This window comes from Silene latifolia, chromosome 9 (genome assembly GCF_048544455.1).
Source record: "Silene latifolia isolate original U9 population chromosome 9, ASM4854445v1, whole genome shotgun sequence".
In the NCBI taxonomy this organism is placed as follows: Eukaryota; Viridiplantae; Streptophyta; class Magnoliopsida; order Caryophyllales; family Caryophyllaceae; genus Silene; species Silene latifolia.
Genome location: NC_133534.1, coordinates 48,401,576 through 48,416,768, shown reverse-complemented (window position 1 = coordinate 48,416,768; position 15,193 = coordinate 48,401,576).

Here is a 15,193-nt window from a genome sequence, read left to right as displayed (position 1 = left end):
TCACTTTAGTGAATATGACATTTATAGTTTAGTGAATATGAGTTTATTTGTTCAAATATATTGAACAATAATCATAAACGTTTAATTTCATACCAAAATCGCATAATACAAAATAATCTAAGGAAAAAAAATTATGTGATATGATATAAATATGTCAATTACATTATGTGAATATGTGAGAAAAAATAAAACAAATAACAAAATATATTAAATATGATCTCAATTTGTAGAGGAATAAAAATTATGAATAATAATATATTTTTTATTATTTTCTAATTTATTAAATTTATAATTTATTTATTATAAGAAAAAATTAAGAAAAGGGAGTACCATGCACCATACTCCTGGGTGCATGGTAAAATGTACCACTAAAAACCCCTGTTGTCTGGCATAAAGCAGTACTTACTCTATGGAACCCACCCCTAGGCACATTGTTAGACTTAGTAGCAAGAGGTTACTGATGGTGGGTATAGTATCCATAAATTTGGACAACATATCTTTTTAGAAGCTTTGAGTAGATCTAATACACCCAAGGTAGGCATTAAAACAAGTGGTAGTGCTCCTCACCAAGAAGTGGGGGATGCATAGCCTTGGATTTTGGAATGTTAAGGGACTCAACAATCCTACTAAACAAAGATATGTGAAATGGTTTATGCATAGGAACAAAGTAGGTTTGTTTGGTCTCCTTGAGATAAAGGTTAAATCATTGTCTCTAAATAGTGTTAATGATATTCTTATTGATCGATGAAGTCTATCAACTAATAATAAGTGGCATAAGGGGGGGGGGGGGGGGAGGATACGGATTTTATGGAATCCAACTATTTTTCAAGTAGACTTTTATGATTACTCAGCACAATGCGTCAACATGAGTGTACTGGAAATAACTACTAAAAATTGGTTTAGTTTATTTATGGTGTGTGCTTTTAATGATATTCAAGAGAGAGCTGTCTTATGGGAACAACTTGAAACTTTTACTTTGGGTATTCAAGAGCCTTGTCAAGTTTGTGGAGATTTTAATTGTGTTCTATCTCATACTGAGAGGCCAGGAGGGAATAGGTAGTGATAAAGAGATTGATGATTTTCAAACATGCTTGACCAAGTGTGGCTTAGTCGACAATCCTGCTATGGGTTCTTAATTAACTTAGAATTAAGCAGGAAGTGAGTACAAGAGTCTACAGTAGATCACATAGGGCTCTCGTTAACTCTGAATGGGGTGATAATATGAGGAATATGTATGCTCATTTCTTGCTTGAAGGTCCTTTTGATCACACTCCATGTATTATGTAGTGTACTGATCATCAAGTAATTCCTAATAAGCTATTCAAATATTATAACATGGGGGGAAAGCTCCTCACTATCTTACTCATCTTACTGGATGGTGGAATATTCAGATCCAAGGGATTAAAATGTTCAAAGTAGTTAGGAAGCTTAAAGGGTTGAAGATGCAGCTCAAAAACTATAACAAGGAATTTTTTACTAATATAGAAAATAGTACAATTTGCATTGAAGAATATGGAATTTATCCAATCTTAGGCTGCTAAGGATCCTTGAAATGCAATATGGATTGACAAAGAGAGAGTTGTTGCAGAGGAGTATAAAGAGCTACATCAGGCTTGTACTCAATTCTTAAGTCATAAAGCTAAATCTGCTTGGCTTAAGGATGAAGATTAGCAACTCTAAATACTTTCATGGTGTCATAAAAAATAACTTAATAAGAAATCAAGTTCTTTCATTCAAGGATATGTATGGCAAGGAATCAGATGATCCTCCCGGGTATTCATAATGCCTTTTTGCAATATTATAAAAATTTGCTGGGGGACTAAAGTTAATACTACTGCTGTGAACCCTCAAATTATAAGGCAGGGCAATATTTGCACCGAGTCTCATTGGAACACATTACTTAAGCCTATTTCTGCCCAGGAAATTAAAGTTGTCGTCTTCTCTATTCCTGATCAGAAGGCACCTGAAGCAGATGATTACTCCAGTGCCTTCTTCAAGGATTCATGGAATGTCATTGGTGGTGAGGTTCGTGCTGTTGTCGTGGACATTTTTAAAACAGGGAAAATCCTTAAGCAACTGAATGCTACTATACTCACTCTCATTCCCAAATGTAAAATGTCAACTCAGGTTACTCATTCAGACCAATTGCCTGTTGTAATGTGTTATACAAGCGCGTTTCAAAACTTCTATGCAACAGACTTTCTATTATTTTACCTGAGTTTATCAGTGTGAATCAAGAAGGCTTCATTAAGGGCAGGAGTATTATTGAGAATATCTTAGTGTGTCAATACTTGGTTAAATTAGACTCTATAACAGGAAGTATTCATCACCAAGATGTATGTTTAAAATGAACCTTATGAAGGCCTATGACTCAGTTAATTGGAAGTTTGTTGGGGAGATCTTTGAAGCTTTTAATTTACCTCCTCATTTAAGAAGTTTAATAATGGAATGTATTACAGGTGCATCATTCTCTATTGTTATTAATGTTGATACTTTTGATTTTTTCCTTGGAAAAAGGGAATTGAGACAAGGTGACCGCATATCACCCTTGATATTCACCCTCTGCATAGAACACCTGAGGAGGATTCTCCATTGTGTAACTGAGAAAGCGGAGTTCTACTATCACCTCCTATGCAAACCTCTGAAATTCACACATCTCATGTTTGCAGACGATTTGCTGTTGTTTAGCAAAGAAAATGCTAAATCCATGATGGTTCTTTTGATTTCTTTCTCTGCCTAAAAATCTTATGCATACTTTAATAGAGTTAATGATATGCTTAAACATGATATTCTTTCCGTCTCTGGGTTTATAGAAGGAAAACTTCTTTGTAAATACCTAGAAGTATCAATTACTGTAGAGAGGTTGAAGAAAAATGATTGTGTTGTGCTCATTGATAAAATTGTGGACTGACTTAGAAGTTTAGGGGCAAAAACGTTGTCTTATGTTGAAAGATTAAAGTTGGTTAATTCTGTCCTGTTCACATTATGTATAACTATTGGGAAGCAGTTTTTTTGTTGCCTAAGAGAGTGATGAATATGGTGGATTCAATTTGTAGAAGTTTTTTATGGGAAGGAAGTACTGCGCATAACAGTGATGCCTTGATGGCCAGGAGTAAAGTTTTATGTTCCCAAAAAAGAAGGTGGTTTGGGTTTAAAATAAAGTTAGAAGTGGAATATAGCTATAATTGGCAAGCTTGTTTGGTGGCTTGGAATGAAACCAGATAAGGTTTGGGTTCAATGAGTGGATCATGTGTATTTAAAGGGTTCTCCTTGGTACAATCATGTTCCTTCTTCTAATTCCAGTTGGCACTGGAGGAAAGTATGCTATGTCAGGGGTTATATTCAGGATGACTTTGTGGTTAATAACTGGGTAATTAGTAATGGAGATTACTCTATTAAGTGTTGTTACAATTGGTTCAAGGATAGAAGACGAATGTGATGTAAGGTGCACTTACATCCCCCAAGTCAGGCCACGAAAGAGCGGTAAAAATCCGTCTTAAGACGGCTTCACAACCACAACTATAACCGTGTAGATCTACTCGGTCAAAACCCTTTTGGGAGGTCAAAGGTGGTCCAATGGTGGTGAACGACGGTCCTAAGGTGGGTCAAGGTCGAAACGGGTCAACGGTATAAATTAATTACTCCCTCCGTCCCGGTCATTTGTTATCTATTTCCTAAAATGGGTGTATCAATGAGTTGTTATCTATTTCTAAAAAAGGTAAGTTGGGGCAAGTGGGTCAAGTGTGTTAATACACACTAATGTTTTCAACTTAAATTAATTGTGTGGCTAATTAAACCCACCCACCAACCCAATTACTCACCTCACGCAAAATCCCAACCTTTACTCTCTCCTTCCCTGATTTCCCCTTTTCTCTCTAAAATCTCAAATTTTCCTTAACCCTAGATCTGAGATTATCGTCGCCGCATCATTGCGATCTTCATTTTCTCTTTTTTCATTCTCCCTATTTACTTCTCACTTCACCATATCATTCATCCTCAACTCAATCATGGACAAAAGTGAAGTCAAAATTACTGTTACGGAGGAAAAGGAGTCGTCTGATAAAATGATAGAAGGTGCTTGTGACAGAAAAAAGGTAATAGTTGATGACATTGTTGATCGGGTTAATTTTGTTGAGAAAAGTGAGGCTGGGGTTGTTGGTGGTGATGAGGTTAGTGTTTCTAACAAAAACAAAGATGATAAGGTTAGAACATATGTTGGTGATGATGTTTGGGTTAGGAACGATGGGGTTAGGGTCAAATATTGTGATGCGTGTCTGTTTGAAGTTCTTGAGGAGGAGTGGTCATACCGTAATGTGTGTATCGACTGCGAACATCGATGGTCTATTGAGACCGACCCTGGTTGGCTTCGCAGGAAGCGTAAGTATGATGCAGGTGAGCCTTCGTCCTCAGATAACTCGGCCTCGGAAAGTGAGGCAACGTCGCGGGTGCTTTAATAATGTGAGGTAATAACATCGTTCCCTATAAAGGAGGACGGGCTTTATTTATTTGTGATGGGGCATATTCTGCACCACTGACCAAGTCAACATATTAAGCAAGGTCAAGGGTATCCACAGCAAAGTCAACGACTTAGACAGTCTAGCCGATGAAGCCCATCGGTCTGTCACCTGGGTCTCGGCCTGGCAACTACCCAGCCGGGGCACATATCCGCGTACTCATATCCAAGACCCCTCGGCCAGCCTACCATAGGTCCATCGGCCGAGGGTAGAACGGTCTTTCCACCTGCCAGCCACTTGGCCACTAAGTGACAAAAGGTGAAAGTCTATAAATACTCCTCAACCTTCATTGAGGAAAGGATCCACAAATTAACCTAATAACCACTATTCATCTGGTAATATCTTCCTTATCTCTCTACAATACACGTTTAGCCAAGTAACAACAACATACCTCTCTAAGTTTACTGACTTGAGCGTCGGAGTGAGTACGCTCGGCCAAAGCCGAGCCCTCAGTTTGCTCATCGTTTCAGGAGACCGCAAGGAGGATTCAAGCAAAGACATCGTTCTACAAGCTACGAGTGGTAACAAATATCTGCTCTGGAATTACACCCGGAACAATTGGCGCCGTCTGTGGGGAAAACGACACTAGAAGCTAGTCACATTCATTCCCAAACAAAAAAAAAACAAACACAAAAACCCACCCCAAAAGCTAAGATGTCAAAACAACAAGAGGTAGTCGCGACCGACGAAACCGCATTCTACCAAGACGATACCTTTCACAATTCTGGAGTGGTACAGCCCTCCACCGGTGGAGTAATCCAACCGGAATTCGGGATGCCAATAATACCAGACACGCCGCTGCCCGCCAACCAGGTCACCATCATGGGACATGTGGTTGACACGGCGAAACTGAAGATGCTCTTGGACCTAATTGGGAGTACGCCAGCTGACGCCGTCACGCCGACAAGGGCGGCGGTAACCGTCCAGGAGACCAAGGCCCGGAACGTGACTCCCAGAAATTTGAACGGAGCACTAGGAGAAGCCGACCCTGCCAAGACACCGGAGGAGCCCAGAGTGCTAGTGGTAGACTTGAGCCCTCCCCGTACTCACGAGAGGACAGCGTCGCCGCAGCACCGACGAGGCCTGCCACAGAGAAGCCAGAGAAGTCCGACTCAGCAGAGTCGGAGAAGAAGCCCGAGTCGAAGAAGAAGTCCTTCCCGCTACGAGGAGAGGAGCCGGACCAGAAACGCGGGGAGCCGATCGCCGCGTGTCATTCGACACGTTGTCAGACAGCCCCTCAGTGCTTATGTCCTTGACATCGCCGTGCCAACTAAGCTGAAGTTGCCGGCATTCACATACAAAGGAGACAGTGATCCCACCGACCACGCCGAGGCTTTCGAGTCTTACATGTCGGTATGGGAGCAGCCCGATGAGGTCTGGTGCCGAGTCTTCCCAACGACTCTGCATGGGATGGCTCAAAATTGGTATAAGGGGCTTCCCGACGGCTCGGTATACTGTTTCGCCGACCTAAAGGATGCCTTCATAGCCCAGTACTCTTGCAACAAAAGGAGGGCCGTGGAGACGTCGGACCTTCTAACTATCAAGCAGGAGGAGGGCGAGTCTCTACGAAGCTATGTGAAGAGGTTCGACGGCAAGGTTCAAAGAAATTCGGAGATCAACCCCGAATCGGCGGCTTCGATCGATGAAAGGCCTCCCAAGGGGAGACTTAAAAGACGAACTCATCAAGTACGGGGGTTTGGGCCTAGACGCCGCTAGGAAGATGGCCGACCAGGCCATCAAGGTGGAAGACTATCACAAGACCTGGGTAGGCCCCCGCGAGGCCGAGCCCTCGAAAAGAAGAGCGCGGGATGACAACCCGGATGAGAGACGCGCGTGTGACAATAACGGGCCACGGTCCGATGAGAAACGCCGTGACAATAACAGTCACGGTCGATAGATCCGCCAGAAACAGGACTCGACGGGCGCCGGGGAGTTCGGAATGTTTTACCAAAGGCATTACCATGATAAAACCCCTCTGGTCGCATCGGCCGCCGAGGTCTTCGCCCTGAGCAGAAACGAGGGCCAGAAGTGGGAACGGCCTCCCAAGCCAAAAGGAGACGGTGACACGAGCCAGTACTGCGAGTACCACGGTTGCACCGGCCACCTCACTGACAACTGCCGGCATCTGAAGAATGCCATTGAAGAGCTAATCCGGAAGGGAAGCCTCGACAAGTATGTGGCCAAAGGCCAAAAGACTGACGCCAGCGGTTCAGATAAGAAATCCGTCTTCCAACGGATAGGAGTGATCCATGTGGTCATCGGGGGAAATGAGAACGGCGGGTCAGCTCATGGGCACAAACGGCACCTAAACGAGTCAGATCGGGCCATCAACTTTGTGCCTAACACAACGATCGCCCCTGACATTCCCGATATGACTATTGGGAGGAAGGACTACGAGGGAGTCATCGCCCCTCACAGCGACCCGCTTGTAGTCAACTTGGACATATCCAACCACCTGGTGAAGAGGTGCCTGATTGACACAGGCGCCTACACAAACATCATGTTCAGGGAGTGCTTCCTTAGCCTCGGCCTGAAAGTCAAAGACTTGAGCCCCTGCACCAATCCACCGTACGACTTCTCTCCGGGCCGGCTGGTACCCCAGGTTCAATCGGGCCCGCTGATGCTCGGCGAGGGGAATGCGGCTAAGAATGTCCTAGTTGAGTTCGTCGTCATTGACGGCTCGTCCGCCTACAACGTCCTCATAGGCCGGGTTACTCTGAGCGAGGCCGACGCAGTAATGTCCATCCGGGCCCTGACACTAATGTATGTCTCGGACCGGGGGGAAGCGCAAAAGCTCGTCTCCAAGGACGAGAATGACGAGGTGGTCAACGTCCAGATATCTGCCAGAGGATGCAACATGCAATCCCTCAAAGTGGCAAGACAGTCAGAGAAGGGGAAAAGCCCATCCTTACAACGGGGGGGACCTCATGGATGCAAATGACGGTGACGAGGAGGTGTGCCTTTAGTGAGCCATTAGGACACTGGCGATTTTGTGAAAACATTGTATAGCGGCGGAGGTGTCCAAAACAGTTGTGGGCACCCCGACGCATATTTGTATCTAATGTAGAATAATCTAAGTTTTCCCATCAAAGTGCTCATTTTTCCCGCAGTCTCTACCAAGAAGCCGACGCCGGCTCACACTGTCATCCCGACAAGAGCGGCAGTCGTTATGAAGAAACAGACGTCGGCTCACACTGTCATCCCGACAAGAACGCAGTCTCTACCAAGAAGCCGACGCCGGCTCACACTGTCATCCCGACAAGAGCGGCGGTCGTTATCCAGGAACAGACGCCGGCTCACACTGTCATCCCGACAAGAGCGGTGGTCTCCATTAAGAAATGTAGCGCTGTGGCAGTCACCCCAAGTAGTAGACGTTACGGCAGTCACCCCCAGAGGTGTGGCGCCGTCGCAGTCACTCCAAGTGGTAGACGCCGCGTAACACGCTATCCAGGAACAGACGCCGGCTCACACTGTCATAGACAAGAGCGGTGGTCTCCATCAAGAAATGTAGCGCTGTGGCAGTCACCCCAAGTAGTAGACGTTACGGCAGTCACCCCCAGAGGTGTGGCGCCGTCGCGATCCTCAAGTGGTAGACGCCGCGTAACACGCTATCCAAAAGCGAACACCGCGACGATCGCGGGCGGCACGATTGATACTCGCAAAAATATTCAAAATACCTTAGAAGCGTTAAACACAAAGAGATACACTCTAAACGCCTCGCCAAGCCGAGGCGAAACAAAAAAGAGACGCTCAATTAGTAACGTAAGAGGGCAACTCAGACAAAAACGAGAAAAGACCTCGGCCAAGCCAGAGGCAAAGTGGAAACGCTAAATACAGTTGAGACGCTCAACTTTTAAAAGCGCAAGTAAAAGAAATAAGGTAAAGGCCTCGGCCATGCCGAAGGCAAAAGAAACAAACTCTTATTAATAATAACAGGTTACAGGTGAAAAGAATGCAGACGACGGCCGTCCCCATTGGGATAAGCCAAAACACAACCTACCAAAGTTGTACAAACTACAAGGAAAGAAAAGCAAAAGTTACAAATATGTCATTTGGAGCGCCAAAAGATGGCAGGGAGAAAGGGCTTAATATTTGGCTCCCGAACAGTGACGGATCTGCTAAAACTTGTTCTCATCAAGCGGACATGGTAGTATGTGAGGAGCTGAGGCTATCCGAGACGCCGGGTGAGCCTGGTGACAACCGCCCGTCTCCCTATGCCTGTTGCTGCTTGCCATCAGCAGCGGTAGCCGCATCTTCTTCAATGGGCAACCCAGCAGCTTTCATAGCAGCCTCATCTTCAGCAGCCTCAGCCTTGGCCTCGGCAGCATCAGCTGCCCTCATCCCCTCGGCTTCCTCCTTGGCCGCCTTAGCCTTCTCAGCAAGAGCTGCTTTCTCCGCGGCCGCCTCCTTCTCCATCTTCGCCCTCACCGCCTCCTTGGCCTTCTCCGCCACGGCTTTCTCCTTAGCCTCGAGCTTGTCATCAAGCAGCTCGTCAAATTGGCCCCACGGAAAGGAACCATCAAGAGGGAAAAGCTCCCCGATCACTTCCCTAGCAGCTTCTTCGGCCAAATCCCGGAATTCAGCGCACAGTTTGGGGAGCATGACGGCTTGGAGCATCTCAATGTCCTCCTCCTTTTGCCTAATGATGGCCTCTTTGCCCCGAATCACCTCCGCCTGGGCCTTAAACAGGTCCCTGGATTCGTTCCTCTGCTGGAGATAGAGGTCGGCACGCCTCTGAACAAGGTTACATTTCTCCAGCAGCTTCGCAGCTTCGGCCGCCGCAGCCTCGGCCTTGGCTCTCTCAGCAAGGACCTCCTTTTCAGCGTCCTCCCTGTAACACCCCCATTTATTTAAGGGCCTGAACTAGGACTCCTCAGATAAAGAAGGGTGTTACCATCTCGGAAATCCGAGGCAGTAGATAACCAAGAGAAAGACAACAGTACTTTAAATTAAAAAGGTTATAATGTTTACAACGGAAATAACACCTGTCTTAAATAAAGATAAAGTCTGACAACTAAACAAATAAAGGTGAGCTAGCTCTAAGTCAGGTGATCCATGCTCTCTCCCTGCCAGCTCCCAAATGTCTCAACAACCTGTCAATCTGCTCCCCATTAAAAGGATCATCACAGGCATACACGAATACACAGGGTCAACCGCGAGGTTGAGTAGGTAATACGATATAATAAAGAATGCAATGCAATGCTCCTCCAATCAACTCCATCACACACATCCCCGGCACGCCCAGCCATACCGATCCCCGGTAGACTATATATATCGACCGTAGTCGATCTGCCCGCTCGCAGCGGAGGACACCAGGGCAAGTCCTGCAGAACCCGCCTGGGCCTTAATCACAACCATCTCATCTCCTCCAACTCCAACTCCAATGCAAATGCGATGTATGAAACATATGAAACAAAATGCTCAACAGGATAAATAAAATAGCCAGGTATGTCATATAATCCCAAACATGTCAACTCATTAACAATCAAAATTTTAATCAGTGTATTCCCCTACCTCAGTGTTGCAGTCAAAAGTCGGGTGCTTAGTAATATTCCACAACAAATTCGCCCTCTGAAAAACAATAAATAATAAACAATTACTTAAACCATCCCCTTCCCAAAATAGAAAGTTACTAAAATTAGAACTTCTTAAAATGGAAAGTTTCCTTAAATGGAAACTTTCCCGATCTAGCAGTTTTCTATTTTACCAACCCGACTCAGACCCGTCTCTAAACATTTGAATAACTCGGGAATTAATTAACTAAGAAAGTGATAAAACAAGTTTTACGTTTTTAAAAGGGTCAAACCACACCAAATAACCCATCAACCCGTCTCCTACCACCCGTACCTTCCCCTTCTCTCACACCCCTCACGCGCCACCCCAAACCACCACGAACACCACCAGGTTTGCTCCCCTCTTCGCCCCCACCGCCAACAACCGACCCCAGCCAGGTCGACTGCCGCCGGTGAGTCGAACCAGAGCCATCATTTGGCCTGGTTCCCACCGTGCCTCACCCAAACACCCCCTTGTCCTCGACATACAGCCACCGCAGCCGTCCCCTAGCCTCTGCCCAATCACCACCACCCTGCTCGCCGTCCTGCCACGTACCCAGACACCGTGACACCACCATATCGACCTCCCCCGAGTCCACGGTGGTGTCACCCCAACCTAAGCATCTAAAACCCGCCTGAAAACCCCCTGCTAACACCCGTGTGGTCTGCCCTGTCAACAACACCTCTCGCCGCCACCTCGCGCCAAGAACCTCCCTAACCACCACCATTAGAGACGACCCAGACCACCCAATACCATAACCCCGACACCAGACACCAACCTCCCTTCCCTGAGCCACGACGACACAACCAAAAACCTGACAGAAAACGCAAAATAAAAACAAGGGAGTTGCACCCATACCTTTTCCGCCACCTAGACAGCCACCAGGGTTAACTATGGATGTCGACTACCACCCTAAGGTCCTCCTTGCTGCTCCGACAATACCCACGCTCACTCTTCTCTCTCTCGATTTGTGTGCTTGTTGGGAAATGTCTTTCTTTGCAAGGTGATAAACGGGTTGGGGATTGGGGTTTTGTAGGTTTAGGGTAAAATTAGGTTAAACTTAGATTAATTGTTAATTTGGGTCATGGGTACATGGGCTCGGGTCAACGGGTAAAAGGGGTAAATGGGTAAGTGTAGAAAATGAATTAGTTGACGTGATTCGTTCAATTAAACCCGTCTTAACAAGTTTACGATAACAAAACGACTAAACAATTATCTCGACTCAATTAACGATATAAAGGACAACACAATTAACGATATAAAAATACGGAGTATTACAGTCTTCCCCCCTTAAAATGAACTTCGTCCCGAAGTTCACTCATCTAGCAAACTCCCACACGCATCGATGTGGGTCCCAAAACAAATCCCCTGAGGTAAAAGACACATGGATCTAGGTCGGAAACAAAATGTTACATTCTACCCTCCTAAAAAGAAAGTTACGTCCCGTAACTTACCTCAAAGGAACAGATGTGGATAACTTTCTCTCATCGCGGCCTCGGTTTCCCAGGTAGCCTCCTCTGCTTTATGATTAGTCCACAACACTTTCACTAAAGCAGTCTCTCCGTGCCTGGTCTTTCTAACCTTCCTGTCCAAGATCTCCTTAGGCGTCTCGATGTAAGTCAACTGTTCATCCACCTCGACCACATCATGGCTCAAAATGTGCGAAGGGTCACTCAAATATCTCCGCAACTGAGAAACATGGAAGACATTATGTACCCTGGCTAACGCTGGTGGTAGAGCTAGCCGGTATGCCACTTCTCCAACTCTATCCAGGATCTCATATGGCCCAATAAACTTCTGGCTCAACTTTCCCCGCTTCCCGAATCTCATCACTCCCTTCATCGGAGACACTCTAAGAAGTACTTTCTCCCCACCGGAAAGAAATGTCGCTTCTCCTAGCGTCGATAGCTCTTCTGTCGGTCCTGGGCAGCCCTCATCTTCTGTCGAATGATCTGCACCTGCTCAACCATCTCCTGAATCATCTCTGGTCCCAAAACTACCGCATCAGCTCGATCATCCCAACACACAGGACTCCTACACTTCCTGCCATATAGAGCCTCAAATGGAGCCATCCCAATACTAGCGTGGTAACTGTTGTTGTATGAAAACTCAATCAAACCCAGTCTGTCCTCCCACGAACCGCCAAACTCTAGAACACAAGCTCTCAACATATCCTCGAGAGTCGAATAGTCCTCTCCGTCGACCGTCGGTAGCGGGATGAAAAGCGGTGCTCATCTTCAGTTGAGTACCCATCAAAGACTGTAATTCCTGCCAGAACTTGGATAGAAACCTGGAATCTCTGTCGGAGACGATATCCTTAGGCACACCGTGCAACTTGACCACGTACTGAACATAAGCCTTAGCCAACTCAGCCTTACTCCAAGTATCTTTCATGGGAATAAAGTGAGCTGACTTAGTCAGTCTGTCGACGATCACCCAAATCATATTGTTACCTTTCTGAGTTCGAGGCAACCCAACAATGAAATCCATGGAAATGCTTTCCCACTTCCACTCTGGCACATCTAAAGGTTGAACCTTCCCTTGCGGTCTCTTATGTTCCCCCTTCACCCTCTGGCACGTCAAGCATCGAGCTACGAACTCAGCAACTTCCTTCTTCATATTCGGCCACCAAAAAGTCTTCTTGAGGTCCTTGTACAGCTTATCTCCCCCAGGATGAACCGAGTATGGCGTAGCATGAGCCTCGATAAGAATCTTCCTTTTCGCTCCTCATTATCCGGAACACACCACCGTCCGCCAAACCTCGACTACCATCGGCATGGATAACAAACCCGGAGTCAACCCCGGCTTCACATGCATTCTCTTGTGTTGCGCCACTTCTGAATTCTAGCATCGGTTTTCTGTAGCTCTCTGATCTCCTCGTATAACTCCGGCTCAACGGTCAAGTCCCCAAGAGTCTCTCCTCTTCGGATCACGTGGATTCCCATCTCCCGCAGCTCATTATGCATCCTCACTCTAGATCTGGCACTGCGCAAAGCATGGATGGATTTCCTGCTCAAGGCATCAGCTACGACATTCGCTTTCCCTTCATGATAAAGTATCTCCATGTCATAGTCGCCAATCAATTCGATCCATCTCCTCTGTCTCATGTTCAACTCCTTCTGTGTGTAAATGTACTTTAAGCTCTTGTGATCGGAAAACACTTTGAAGGTAGCCCCATAGAGATAGTGTCGCCATAACTTGAGCGCAAACACCACAGCCCCCAACTCTAGATCATGAGTAGGGTAATTCTCCTCATAGGTCTTCAATTGTCGGGAAGCGTAAGCGATTACCTTCCCGTTTTGCATCAAAACACACCCCAAACCCTTCTTGGAAGCATCGGTATACACCTCGAAATTATCGTTTCCATCTGGTAGAGCAAGGATAGGAGCTGTAGTGAGTCGTTCCTTGAGGGTTAGAAACGCCTCTTCACAACTCTCATCCCAAACAAACCTGTTCTCCTTCCGCATTAAGGACGTCAATGGCTTGGCGATCTTTGAAAAGTCCTTAACAAACCTCCGGTAATAACCTGCTAGCCCCAAGAAGCTTCGGATCTCACCCACATTCCTAGGACTCGCCATCTCGTCACGCCTCAATTTTACTAGGATCAACCGACACCCCTTCCTTGGAAATCACATGGCCCGGAAAAGCAACTTTCTTGACGAACTCACACTTGCTCAGCTTGGCATATAACTGGTTCTCCTTCAAGGTTTTCAAGACTAACCTCAAATGTTCCTCATGTTCCTCCTCATTCTTGGAGTATACCAGGATATCATCGATGAACACAACCACGAACTTGTCCAGGTAAGGACTGAACACCCGATTCATCAGGTCCATAAATACTGCTGGCGCATTAGTCAACCCAAATGGCATGACCACGAACTCATAGTGCCCATATCTTGTTCTGAAGGCGGTCTTAGGTATATCCTCGTTCTTAATTCTCAACTGGTGATAACCTGACCTCAAATCGATCTTAGAGAAAACTCCGGCTCCACTCAATTGATCGAACAAATCATCGATCCTTGGCAAAGGATAACGGTTCTTGATGGTCACATTGTTCAACTCACGGTAATCCACGCAAAGTCTCAAGCTTCCATCTTTCTTCTTGACAAACAACACTGGTGCTCCCCAAGGTGAAACACTAGGCCTTATGTAGCCTTTCTCTGCTAGTTCATCCAGCTGCTTCTTTAGTTCCTCCATCTCCTTTGGTCCCATACGGTAAGGTGGTTTAGAAATCGGCCCTGTTCCCGGCTTCAGGTCAATGGAAAAGTCCACCTCTCTCTTCGGTGGTAACCCTGGAATGTCCTCCGGAAATACACTCTCGAACTCCCTCACCACGGAAATCTCAGACACCTTAGGGGTCTCCGACTCATTATCCCACATCTGACACAAGATTAACTGGTCCCCTTTCCTCAGACTCGACTTTAGGGTATTAACAGATATGAATTTGACTCTTGGCTTGACAACATACCCCTTATAAGACACCCTAGTTCCCTTAGGTCCCCTCAAAGAGATCTTCTTCTGATAGCAGTCGATAAAAGCCTTGTATTTCCCTAACCAGTCCATCCCCAGAATCACCTCAAAACCCCCCAAGGGAAACTCGATAAGGTCACAATGAAACACAACCTCTCCTATCTTGATTGGTACCCCAGTGTAGACTCTATCACAAGACACCGACTCCCCCGAAGGTACCACTACCGAATCAACAATCCTATCATATGACTTAAGGTTTAAGACTCTGGCATGTTCCGCAGATATAAAAGAATGTGTAGCTCCGGAATCAAACAACACAAAGGTGGGTTTAGAGTTAACAGGAAAAGTACCAGTCACAACATGTGCATCCTCCTTTGCTGCCTCCTTCCCCATGGCAAAGAGCTTGCCACTGGATTTAGCTCCAGACTGACTCGATGAAGCGGTATTGGGTTGCTTGTTCCCCTCGTTCTGGTTCCTCTGGAAATTACCACCCCCACTGGACTGGTTTTGCTGGCTACGGTTCTGGTAGTTGTTGTAGCTTCCTTGGTAACTGTTGCTTGCCCCAGATCGGGCACCTCCTCCATAGCCCGTGTTAGGAGTACGGTAGCTGCTGTATCCTGATCCCGCTGTCCGAGACCCACTGAACCCAGATGTAG